The sequence below is a fragment of the Pinus tabuliformis genome, chromosome 3_1 (assembly GCF_031772625.1).
Source record: "Pinus tabuliformis cultivar Carrire ecotype Pingquan chromosome 3_1, CPIR1, whole genome shotgun sequence".
Classification (NCBI taxonomy): domain Eukaryota; kingdom Viridiplantae; phylum Streptophyta; class Pinopsida; order Pinales; family Pinaceae; genus Pinus; species Pinus tabuliformis.
The window spans coordinates 311,059,795-311,073,058 of NC_142301.1; positions in this window are offsets into that span (position 1 = coordinate 311,059,795).

The following is a 13,264-nucleotide window of genomic DNA, read 5'->3' on the forward strand; positions in this document are numbered from 1 at the left end:
AGCATTTCTAGAACTAGAAGGAGGGAAGCCATACTTTTATGGCTTATAACCTCGTCCACCCTCACCATACATCTTATGGTCAAGGGATCAATATTACCAATGCCTCCCCTGTTCATATTCCTGAAGTTAGTGGATATTCTTAGCCTGATCTTGAACAAACTTATGAAATATTTTACAAGCACATCTGGGCCATCTGGCCTATAACCCATAAGCTTTCAAAGGCTATTAGATCTACTTCCTTGAATAACTAACAAAGACTGCAAAAAGCACAAATAAACTAGAGTAGCCTCCATATTTTAACTAAGGTGAAGCAGACAATGTTGCACTCTTAGATGATACTTTCTGCGGGTTAGGTGGTGAAGAAGAAGAGAAAGTTATGACGATTTTCCCCAGGTCACCTGTTTGGAATGTAATTTAGGAGTCTGCAAAAAGACCAAATTCCTCAGATCATATCTCCGTCAATATAGTGCGAAAAGATCTGAAATTTGGAACCGAGGTTCAGTGCGATTTCGTCTCAGATGGGTTTTTTTTTAGCTTCTGAAACGTCGCAGAAAGGAAGTTATAGCAAAAATGCCACAATGACCTGTTTGGAGCAGTGCAACCCTAGAATCCAAAGCTCTGATACCAAATGTTATGAAACCAACTCACAAAAAGATAGAAAAGATAGATCAACGCCTTAGAATTCAGCCTCTTCGAGGGGGCAACCTCCTTTACATTACATAAATGAACAATTCTTGGATGATTCAAATGACAAAACCTCCTTTCTATATATAGGAGTCTAAGGAGTCATAATATAACCCAGCCGACCTAACAATAATAATATAAAGCCACAAAAATAATAATAGAGGGATTCTATGGCGCACAATAATAAAAATATGGGCACAATAGGGGCACAACAATATTAATAAGGGATACAACTACAATAGTAATGGGGTAATTACTAGTAATATAGGGACCTAACAGAATATCCATTAGACTCTGACAAAGAGGAGGGCCACAAAGACGAGGATATGGCAGACCAAGATCTGGATTGGATGATTCAGGGCCAACTTTCACTGCTGGGTGTGTTACACAAGATGCTGAGGAATGCGAAGAAGTTGTTAAAAAAGTATGACCCTAAGAAAGCATTGAAGGCAGAGGACCAATTGGAAAATTTTTACCTGCATATGCAAATGCATGAGGTACATTACAATGATGTTGCATGCAAAATTTTTCTATGTACCCTGGATGGTAGAGTAGCTATATGGTATCACAACCTTCATTTGAACTCAATCTAGAATTGGAAGGGGTTTAAGAAGTTGTTTCTTGAAAATTTTGTCGATGAAAAAAACCTTGCGATGTTATTAAGAGAGTTGGGCAGTACTAAGGCGAAGCATAAATAGAAATTGAAATATTTCAATCAGAGGTTTAATCATATATTGAACATATTTCCTAAGGATACAAAATATCATGACTCCATCATTATCAATTATTATACTTATGCCTTACCTACAAGCATCACACAGTTCGTGAAGAGAACTGCCATAGAAACTCTTGGGGAAAAATATGAAGAAGCAATCATTGTTGAAAATGACTTGCATGCAATCAAAGTCATCGTTGATGATGAATCATCAAAGGACTCCAAAGACATGGACAAAAGGTTTCATGCCTTCATAAGCAAGGCCAAGGACAAAGAAGATATCAATCTTGAGAGCTTGACCCACACCATCAAGTCTTTATCCAATGAGTTGGCAGAGTTAAAACAAAGGTCAAGCGAAACCATCATGAGAAGAAAGCCTCCTAAATTCATATTTTTGAGAAGGGTTGCCAACTCCAACAGTAACAACAACCAATCATCCGATTCTGTGTAGAGATCTAACATTGTGTTGAATGTTGAGAGTATGGGCATCAACCAATATTGCTCGTTTCATCAAGAATATCATTTAGAAAAAAATTCCCACAATGGAACCACAACATTAGTTAGTTCAAAACGTCGACCAAATCCTAATGATGTGATTAATCCGAAAGACTTATATCTACATTGTGGATCACAAAAGTCTTAGATCCAACATGAAGGATCTTGTTGTGCATATCATTGATATAGTACTTTCTGATGATAATACTGAGCTAGCAGAAGAAAAGGAAGAAATTGCTACAACTAAAGAAGTTGCAAGTGTTTGACACGTAGTAAATACAATTAGTTGTGTTTATGCAGCTGAGAAGAAAAGTGTTGAAGAAAAACCGCTAAATGAGGACCCGACCCAAAAGTAGAACATTCAATACAAATTTGGAAGCCAAGGTCTAGTCTCTAGACAAGAATTGAAAAATAATAAATTGAAAGATAATTTTCTAAGTAAGATCACATCGCCCGTCAACTCATCCTAGAAAACTCAGAGAAAGTCTTGAAATATGGCTACAACTTCTGCATATAGAAAAAGTAAGCCCATCATTCTAGAAGTAGCATATAAAGCGATTCCTCCAGACACTTCAGTGGTATCTCTCACACTTGATTATAACATCATCAAAGACATGAAGAAAGCACGTACAAACATTTTGCTCTTTGAACTTACAAGGATCACGAGTGAGTGAGAAATTCTTGTCCATGCTCTTGAATATCCCGCCTCAAGTAAAATTGCTTCTTCACAGAAGGGGTCTAGCAAGTCCTCTGGTCCCCTAGAATCTATGCTTAATTCTTTAACATTATGTGAAAATACACTCTACCCTCCATTTTTTTTAATCTTCGAAATTTTCAATTATAATGTACACAATTGCTTGGTTGATTCTAGTGAATCTATAAATGTAATGCCCCTATCTGTAGCTAAGAAAATTAATGCAAAATGGGATAAGACAGATGCATACATCATTCTACTAGCTAGGACCCTTGTCCATGATATAGGTGAACTCATAATGTGATTATCCGCTTATCATTTGAACAATGAGTTCACCAGTGTATAAATATAGTAATTGTTGACAATCTAGAAGTGTACGGTGTTCTATTGGGCAAATATTGGTCCAGAAAAATACAATGGTATTTTGTTATGGACTGGTCACATTTCTAGCTTTCGTATAAGGGTAGAAATCACCAAATTTAGGTAAACTCAAATCTTTACATGAAGCATATTGTCACACCCTTCGAGGGAAAAAATGAACCAGCTTATTTCACAAATCTTATCTTTGGAAATTTCTTTTTAGAAATTGATCTAGGGTGCTATCTTACTGAACCTTCTCCAATCCCACCTGACACATAATTGAAACCCCTTCCTAGTCCAACTGGTGAAAATGACATTTTTACAGTAAGTAGTATTAGTAGTAGTATTAGTACTAATGTAATGCATAGTCCTTGTACATATGATGTTTGGATTTTCATTTTGTCAGTTCAAATACGCAGGAAGGCTTTGGAGCTGGTTGTGTTTTAGTATACTTGCAATAGAGGAAACACTTGATCTCGAGCCGCTTATAATTCAAGAGCACAAACAACACTGCAAAATATGAAGCACTCATTTTGGGCTTACAGAGGGCCATTGACCTCAATGTTAGGATCCTTAAAGTTGTAGGTGATTCTAAAATCGTTGTATGCCAAGTACACAATGCTATTCATTGTGTTTCACCGTAGATAAAAGGTTATTAATATGATGTATGGCATTTGATTTCTCATTTCTAAGCTTTCAATATTGTATCTATTCCAAGAATGTGTAACACAACTATGGATGCATTAGCAAATGCTACTACTAGGTTATCACCGCTTAGGGACATTTTTTCTGTTGAAATTATTTTTAAACCATCAGTCCCTAACAACATCATTAACTTATGCATTTTTCAATGATGATCAACAGATACTATCCTTTATGGTGAAAGTTGATGTATTCATGGATGTAGCTATCAATGAATATAAGCACGAAAGAGCGTTGTAGGATGCAGCTCGTGAAAATAAAGAAAACCCCATGCTGAAGGGTGTGGTATTGTTGGAAAATATATATGACTTGCAAAATCGTTTTAGAGGGCTAGTCAATGCAAAAACCCACAGTTCAACGTTGTCGCACGAGAAAATAAATCTTAGAACAAAAAAGGATCTGAAATTTATCAATCTCGGTACTTGTTTCACACCCCAAGAGCAGTAAGCCTTCATTCGCTTATTCAAGCAGTACCAATATGTTTTTGTGTTGATATATGAAGAACTCAAAACTTATGACACATGAATAATAGAGCATGTGATCCTGATCAAAGAAGGGGCCAAGCCTTTTCAACCTAAGTTATGAAAATTACATCCAATGCTTGAGCCCTTGATTCAAAAGGAGTTTAGAAAAATGTTGGATGCTCATATCATATATAAAGTATGACATTCAACCTAAGTATCTAATTTGGTCCCAATGACGAAGATGTCCAAGGAAATCCGCTTGTATGTTTATTTATAAAACTTGAATTGGACCTCGTTCCATCTATGGAATAGATACTACGGAAAATATCAGGGTCAAAGATGTTCTCCTTGCTCAATGGCTATTCAGACTACAACCAAGTTCTAGTCTTAGAGCTTGATAGAATAAAAACTACATTCCACACAAAGTGGAGCATGTTCGCATTAGGAAGAATGTCATTTGGGTTAGTCAACGCAGGTGAAACATTTCAACGTGTGATGGATGTCGCATTTTGTAGATTGATCGAACAGAGAATAATGGTGTATTTAGACGATGTCATGGTGTTTTCCAAGAAGAGATCTGACCACTTACACCATTTGAAGAAATGTTTACAGTGACATCAGAAATAAGGGATATCCCTTAATCCCAAGAAGAGTATTTTTTCTCCAAGGTAAATATCTTGAGCCACATCATCATGAAAAGTGGGACTGAAGTATACCAAAAGAGGGTTAGAGATGTCGCACAAATTCCCTTCCCTATGAACAAGAAAGTTATGCAGTCCTTCCTGGGGAAGATTAATTTTCTCAACAAGTTCATCTCTAATTACGCTCAGATCATGAAACCTATTCAGGAGATGGTAAAGAAATATGCATTATACAAGTGGGATAAAAGGGAAAAAGACATGTTTTCCTGTATAAGTAAATCTATCGTAGAAGAACCAACCTTATACAACCTATAATTTAGGAAATCTTTTATGCTCTACACTTTCTCTTTTGACACTTCTCTGGCCATTGTGCTCACACAAAAGGATAATCAGAACAATGAGCAGCTAATATCATTCATCAGTGCCAGTCTACAAGGACCTAAACTTAACTAAGCCGCCATTGATAAGAAAGCATATGCATCCTATAAGGTGGTGAAACACTTTCATCCCTACCTATTGAAGAATTATTTTATTATCTTTTTGCCACACCCAGTAGTCAGATTGTTGTTTGTTCAAAAAGAGTTGGGTGAGAGGAGAGAAAATTTTATGATGGGCCTACAAGAGTATGCTTTAGAGTTAAAACTAGTTCACATGATTAAGTTCCACTCTCTATGTCGGTTAGTAGCAATAGTGGTGGATGTAAAATAAGAAGATCCATCTAGATGGAAGTAAGAAATTGAAATGTATAATGTTGAGCGATCTTCCCCCACTATTACCGCAAACTATTGGTATGTTGGCATGTGCCAGTATCTTGAGTATGAAACCTTTCCCTCACACTTATCCACATAGAAGAAGATGGCACTCAGACTGAAAGAATTATATTATCAGTTGGTGCATGGGGTGCTCTCCATAAAGCACCATAATGGAGTATTTCTCAGGTGCTTGGAAGTACACGATTCAGAGAAAGTACTACGTGATCTCCACCATGGACCAGCCAGGGAACACTCTGTGGGTGACACAACAATGCATAAATTTATGCAAACCAAATTATATTGGCCCATTTTATTCAAATATTCTCATGCCTATGCCTGCAAGTGTCCATTCTGTCAAAAGTGTGCCTATAGAGGAAAGAAGTCAGTCGCCTTGGTGCATCCTATTGCAATGGAAGAACCATTTCAATAATGGGGACTTGATCCGGATTTAAACAGGAACGCAACAAATTACAGAGATAACCATGTACACAAAGATGCAGCGGAAATAATACTTCATTTCATTAATGGAAAATACTGAAATATGCTTACAACAGAAGTGGAAATAAACCAGCTAGGGCGATGGTAGCTTATCTCTGAGAAGAGATGTGATGGCTACATGCCTCTGAATTGTGTTACAATGAGGCTCGAAGGCCTATTTATTGTTGAGAAACAATGGAAAACCCTTAACATTCCAAAACCTAACCCTAGGAGATGAAACGCCAAACTGTGGGCCCCGTTTGGGGGTAAGTTGGTACATCAACTTCCCGGGGTCGTAACTTTGGCATATGATCTCCGTTTGACGCGTACAATAGCTCATTAGAAAGATCTATCCGAGAACTATAATTGTTGGAATGGGCAACATCGGTCCATTCCATGGATCCATGTTGCCCCCAGATTCCCCAAAAAACGTCGTTTAGGGCCTCAAAACGGCTCTGGAAGTTCAGGACCCGAAAAACTGCTAAAAATAGTAAGTTGTGCTACAATTAAGGAAACTGAAAATGCTGAGAAAGACAATGGTGGGGGTCCAGGTGGACTTGGCAGGTGGCCACCAATATCCACCTGGATCATTCCTCCCCCCTTAGGAAGCAATGGTCTCCATTGCGTTGAGCTCCTCCATGAGATGCGAAAACTTCTGCTGAACTTGTTCCCTGGTGAGCCACTTGCCCTGCTGAAGGAGTTGGCCTGCTTTGACAACTCGATACAGTTGGATATTCTGTTGGCGAGTGTGCTTGATCTGTGTGTCCATGATTCGATCAGTTGCAGCTTGTTCCATGCAATCTGGATTTAATTCTGTGGGTTTGAGCTGTTCTGCAATGTCGGATGTGTCTAGCAATGGTGGAAAGTATGGCCGAAGGTGGTCCACATTGAACACTGGGTGTAGGCCAAGGAATGGGGGAATGCTGAGCTCAAATGCATTGTCTCCCATAGCCTTAGTAATGGTGTAAGGACCATATCAGAGTGGTCTCAATTTACGATAGGCTCCAGTAAGGCGTTCCTTTTGCAAATGCAACCAGACTTTGTCGCCCACCTGAAACTTGTGTGGCACCCGATGTTGATCATGTCGCTACTTGTACTTGGCATTTGATTTCTCAAGAATGTCATGGACCTGCTGGCGAATATGTTGGATGCGCTCAATGAAGCTAGTGGCCTTATCTGTTTCGGACTGGACATGAGCTGAATTCATGTGAGTAGCTGCAAGTGGCATGGCCACATCAATGGGGCATAGTGGCTGGAATCCCAAACCCACCTAAAAAGGGCTATGGCCAGTGGAGCTGTGAAGAGCTCGGTTGTAGCTGTGCTGAACATAGGGGAGGCTCTCGTCCCATGTGCGTGGATGCTTTGAGTTATACATGCGCAGAATGTGCACAATCATCCTATTGACAACCTCTGTCTGGCCATCAGTTTGAGGATGGAAGGCTGTGGACTTCGTGAGTTTGGTGTCCAGCATTGACCAGAGACTGGACCAAAATGTGCTGAGAAACTGACTGTCCCGATCTGAGATGATAGACTGTGGTATCCCAAAGTGCACCCACACTCGTTCAAAGAAGAGTTTAGCAGTGGCTTTTGCTGTGATATTCTTCTTGCAGGCCACCATAATGGCCATCTTCGAGAACCTGTCGACGACCACAAAAACACAGTCATTTCCATGCTTAGTGGAAGGAAGGCCTGACATGTAATATATGGAGATGGATTCCCAAGGTCGACTAGGGGTAGGCAACGGGGTGTAGAGGCCTTGCTTCTTAATGGTTGGTTTGGCAATGGCACAGGCAGTACATGATCGGATGTACTTCCCAACATCCTGTCGAAGATTCGGCCAATAGAAATAATTTTGCAGTACTGCCACTGTTTTCTCGACCCCGAAATGCCCAGCAGCTCGACTGTAGTGTGCTTCCCAAATCATCTTGGCACGCTCGCTTGAAGGAACACAAAGGTGACCGAGGTGGCATAATAGGGCATCCTGGAGGTGAAAATCTGCAACATTCCGACCCTCCAAGAGTGTCTGGTATGTGTGGCCAAATTCTGGGTCGCTTTTGTAGAGAAGTGGCCAATCAGAAGTCTCGTGCCCACAAGAGTTGAGCACGGTGGTCAGCGCCATGATCGGTGGTCGACTAAGGCAATCTGCAACATTATTGGTGCTGCCCTTTTTATACTTGATATTCAAGTGAAACTGTTGCAGGTATGTAGACCATTTCTGATGGCGATCATTCTGCAATTTCCCTTGGGTCTGTATGAACTGCAGGGGTCGGTGGTCTGTGTGGATGACCGTTTCCTTCCCCAAAATGTAATGCTTCCATTGTCGGCAGGCCTGTACAATGGAATACATCTCTTTATCATAAGTGGGGTACTTCCAGACTGTGTCTGAAAGCGTTTCACTGTGATATGCCACTGGATGTCCATGTTGAGTAAGGACTGCCCCAATAGCATAGTCAGAGGCATATGTCTCGACCTCAAATGGTTGTTGTAAATCTGGTAACGCGAGCACTGGTGCCGTGCAGAGGTGATCCTTCAACTCCCTGAATGCCTTCTGTTGAGTTTCAGACCAAAAGAATTTTGCTTTCGCCCCTCCCTTGGTGACTTGACTCAAGGGCCAAGAAATATGAGAAAACCCCAGCACAAACCTGCGGTAGAAGTTGGCAAGACCTAGAAAGCTAGGGAGCTCTGTTAGAGTGGTTGGAGAGGGCCAATCCCGAATGACTTGGACCTTGGCTGGATTGACACGCACCCCCTGCTCATCAATGATGTATCCCAGATACTGAACCTCAGTCATGCCAAAAGTGCATTTCTCCAAATTGGCACATAGCTTGTGTTGCCGCAGTGTTTGGAGAACCTGTCGGATGTGGTGGAGGTGCTCTTCCCAACTCTGGCTGAAGATCAGAATGTCATCCAAGTATACTACTACAAAGGAGTTGGTGAATGGCCGCAAGATGTCATCCATTAGCCTCATAAAGGTTGCAGGAGCATTCGTCAATCCGAAAGGCATGACCAACCATTCGAAGAGGCCCTCCTTGGATTTGAAGGCAGTCTTCCACACATCTGAGGGTTCGATTGGTACCTGGTGATATCCTGACTTCAGATCGATCTTGCTGAAATATTTCGCCCCCTTTAGTTGGTCTAGGAGGTCATCAATCCGTGGGATCGGGTACCTATTACGGACAGTGATCTTGTTCAGTGCTCGATAGTCAATACAGAGTCTCCATGTCCCATCCTTCTTTTGTACCAACACGATCGGGCTCCCACAGGGCGATGAACTCGGACGGATGTGACCTTTCTGTAGGAGCTCCTGAATCCGCCTCTTGATTTCATTGTTCTCCAGAATGGAGCGCCGATAAATTACAGAGATAACCATGTACACAAAGATGCAGCGGAAATAATACTTCATTTCATTAATGGAAGATACTGAAATATGCTTACAACCAGAAGTGGAAATAAACCAGCTAGGGCGATGGTAGCTTATCTCTGAGAAGAGATGTGATGGCTACATGCCTCTAAACTGTGTTACAATGAGGCTCGAAGGCCTATTTATTGTTGAGAAACAATGGAAAACCCTTAACATTCCAAAACCTAACCCTAGGAGATGAAACGCCAAACTGTGGGCCCCGTTTGGGGGTAAGTTGGTACATCAACTTCCCGGGGTCGTAACTTTGGCATATGATCTTCGTTTGACGCGTACAATAGCTCATTAGAAAGATCTATCCGAGCACTATCATTGTTGGAATGGGCAACATCGGTCCATTCCATGGACCCATGTTGCCCCCGGATTCCCTAAAAAACGTCGTTTAGGGCCTCAAAATGGCTCCGGAAGTTCAGGACCCGAAAAACTGCTAAAAATAGTAAGTTGTGCTACAATTAAGGAAACTGAAAATGCTGAGAAAGACAATGGTGGGGGTCCAGGTGGACTTGGCAGGTGGCCACCAATATCCACCTGGATCAGGACTAGATGTGATTAGTGAGATTTTCCCACACTCATCAAAGTAATGCCAGTATATTCTCACTGCTACAGACATATTCATGCAGCGGGAAGAAGAAATTGCACTGAAACAAGTGAATGACGAGGAAGTCATCAGCTCCCCTTAAAAAAAATATCATTTCCAGGTTTGGCATTTCAACTTCACTTGTTTTTTATAATGGAATATATTTTTCATAGATAAGATTATATGTTTTTGCATTGGAAAATGGAATTGTATTTAAAAATTTAGCTAATTACTATCTATAGGGAAATTTTCTTATTGAGTCTACAAATAAAAACCTCATTCGCATTATCAAGAAGACCACTTTCTCTGAATAGAGGAACTGGGACTCCGCTTTGGGGAATACCCTATGGGATGACTGAGTCAAACAAAACCTTCTCTAAATACATCTACTTACTCCTTGCTGTAAAAAAAAGAAGCCATACTACCCACCAACATCTACTTTCCTTCCCTCCAGCTTTCACAAGAATCCTAGGTAAATCCAAGCTTAATGGTTCAGCATTGGATAGGCACACTTCACAAGTCCTTGGAAGAAATACAAAAAGAAAAATAAAATTTCACTTCACCAGATTCATATCAAGAGGTGGTTTGACAAGAAGTCTACAAGGAAAAATGAATTTGGTGTGGGTGACCTAGTCTTGAAGTGAGACAAAGCCCACGAGGACAAAGGAAAACACACTAAGTTCCAATATGTGTGGATCAGATCATCTTCAATCACTAGACGAGAAGATTGAATCTCTTCCTGTTAATGGACAAGAGTTGAAAAATTATTTTCAATGATGATCTAGGGCTGTACCATGCCATATGTACATAGTTTCTTTCCTTTCTTATTGGTTTGGTATTGTGTTTTGTTTTGTTATGTAAATAAGCATATTATGTGAACGTGTTTTCTCACTTCTTTGTGTGTGGCTGAATGGAAAAGATTCTTGTGACACCACAACATTTGGCTAACATTCAGTCCTCCTTCCTTGTGTTCGTTGCATATTTTGGTTAATGAAGTTCCGACGGAAAAAATGATCCGTCTGTAAGGAGAGTTTTGGTCAAACCATGATACTTGTGACTACTCAGGGAACCTTATGCCACATTTGATTTTTTATGTTTTGGCTTTTTCATGCTTATCCAATCAGCAGAAGAGGAAAAGGGGAAAATCTAAACAAGCAATCCTAAATCATATGCATTTATATGCTTCTATGAAGGAATGACCTTTCCTTCTATGAATAAGCTGGAATCCCTCTTCTGCCCATAAGATAAATAAGTTCTAATGCACAATCCTCTTTAAATATATAAATAAAGTCAAAAGAAGAGAAAAGCTTCTTGCGTAAAGAGGTGAAGAAAGAAACTCCATTGGGGTACTGTCCAGGATCAACGGCAGCAGAGTAATGTTTTTGTTCCTATAGTGACTATGTCGGAGTACTATCTTGGCATGCTGGTAGCAGAGCAACACCAAGGATGAAAAACTATACTCCGAAAATCTAAGGCTCATGAACTACACTACCATTTCCAGTTTGAAACATTGCGATATTTCTGAATCTTATGATTTTGTTCAAACGAGAAGGTACAAAAGGGCCATGTTTATTCACAGGGTAAGTGGGGAGGCCAAAGTGATATGCATGATGAATCAATACTCCCTGAAGAATTAAGACCCTACACAAAATATTCAACCAAGATAGATAATATGGAATTCTACCAGTATGTCACCAAGTGTTGTTGTTGCTATAACACCCTCCAAAATTTTGGCCTACACCAAATTTTAGAGCCTACCTTGGTCTTGTATATTGTCATCGCAAAAATTGAAGTACATTCAATGTGTTTTCACTAAATGTTTTGGTCCCTTTTGTGAGAACAACAAAGTGTCGTATTTCACATGTTAAGTGTCACACAATGTATATAAGCTGGTTTTGGTGGTTTTAAGGGGTTATATTTTTTAAAATGAGTTCATCTCACCATGTAAAAATCCATCACACTTATTCCCAAAGTTTTAAGCATTGTCGCACGTGTCGTCACAATTGTCACAAAGTGTGTCTTTAGTGTTACACTTGTTGTAGGTGATCACAAAGTTGTTGCACTCAAGGAAGTAGGTTGTTCATGTGTCTTGGATGATCTACATTGTTGTGTCATCAATTGTTCTAAATGTGTGATCATAGTCGAGTTTCATCATTTTTAACATCAACTTCACCGATCTCACACTTAGTCAAATTCGGAAAAACTTTGCGACCAAGCAACTTAGCCTCATTCGACCCTCCTAGATTACACATTGTGTAGTTCCAACCCTCAAGTTGCAACCCTACCTCTTGACACTATGCAATGCATAGTTTCTTCTTCCCAGGACTGTGCACTAAGCAGTTTTAGTGCACAATCCTAGACATTGGCCTGCAAAATTGTGCAATTTAGCCCTCCATCCTGGACCCAACTGTGCACTACACAGTCTCTATGCTTAGGACCAACCATTGAGCTCTTGAACTATGAAATTTTTCAATCACTAGGTCTTCTCTACCTTCCATAACTACACAGCAACCTGAATCAATTATCAACCCTTAAGCCTAGCTCACTGAGATCCGAAAATGCATAATTTTCTTCCTCAATTCAGTTTGAACTGTGCATTACGTAGTCTCAAGGCTCAAGATTCACCCCTAACTTCCTGAACTACACAATTTCACAATCACTAAGCCTCTTCCTTAGCCTACCACCTAGTTTTGGTTCAGTCAATGGATCAACATGCAACATCTTAGACTAGGGGTTTATCAAACTGATGTTGTCTTGTCATGAGTGAATTGCAAATGCAGGTACTATATCAATCCATGATAGGATGATGAAGAAGGATATGGAGAAGGGAACATACTGAAAGACATATTTCTAGATGATTACACAAGTCGATCAATCAAGAGAAAGCAAAGGTACACCATTTTTCAACCACAACTCAAGACCTAATATCACCAAAGACTCCTTACCTCTAAGCCACATGGAGGTGGATAGAAGAGGATTCCGAGGTAAACACATAGCAAGGAGCAATAAGAATGGATTGAAATTTCCATGTCATCAAGAGGTCCATGTCATTAGTTTCATGTCTTGTCATGTCATAATTCATCATATGCCACATCATTATTGTGGATTATGTAATTTACTATTCGAAAATGTATTGTAAAGTGGAAGTCCAAAGGAAATATACAAAAAATGAAGATTTATGTAAAGTTGAAAAGTCACAAGAAGTTAAATATTCATGAGGGTAGTCAAAGAGTCACAAGGAAGGTGAAACATCACCCCATTAGTTATATATACACCCTCATTGTA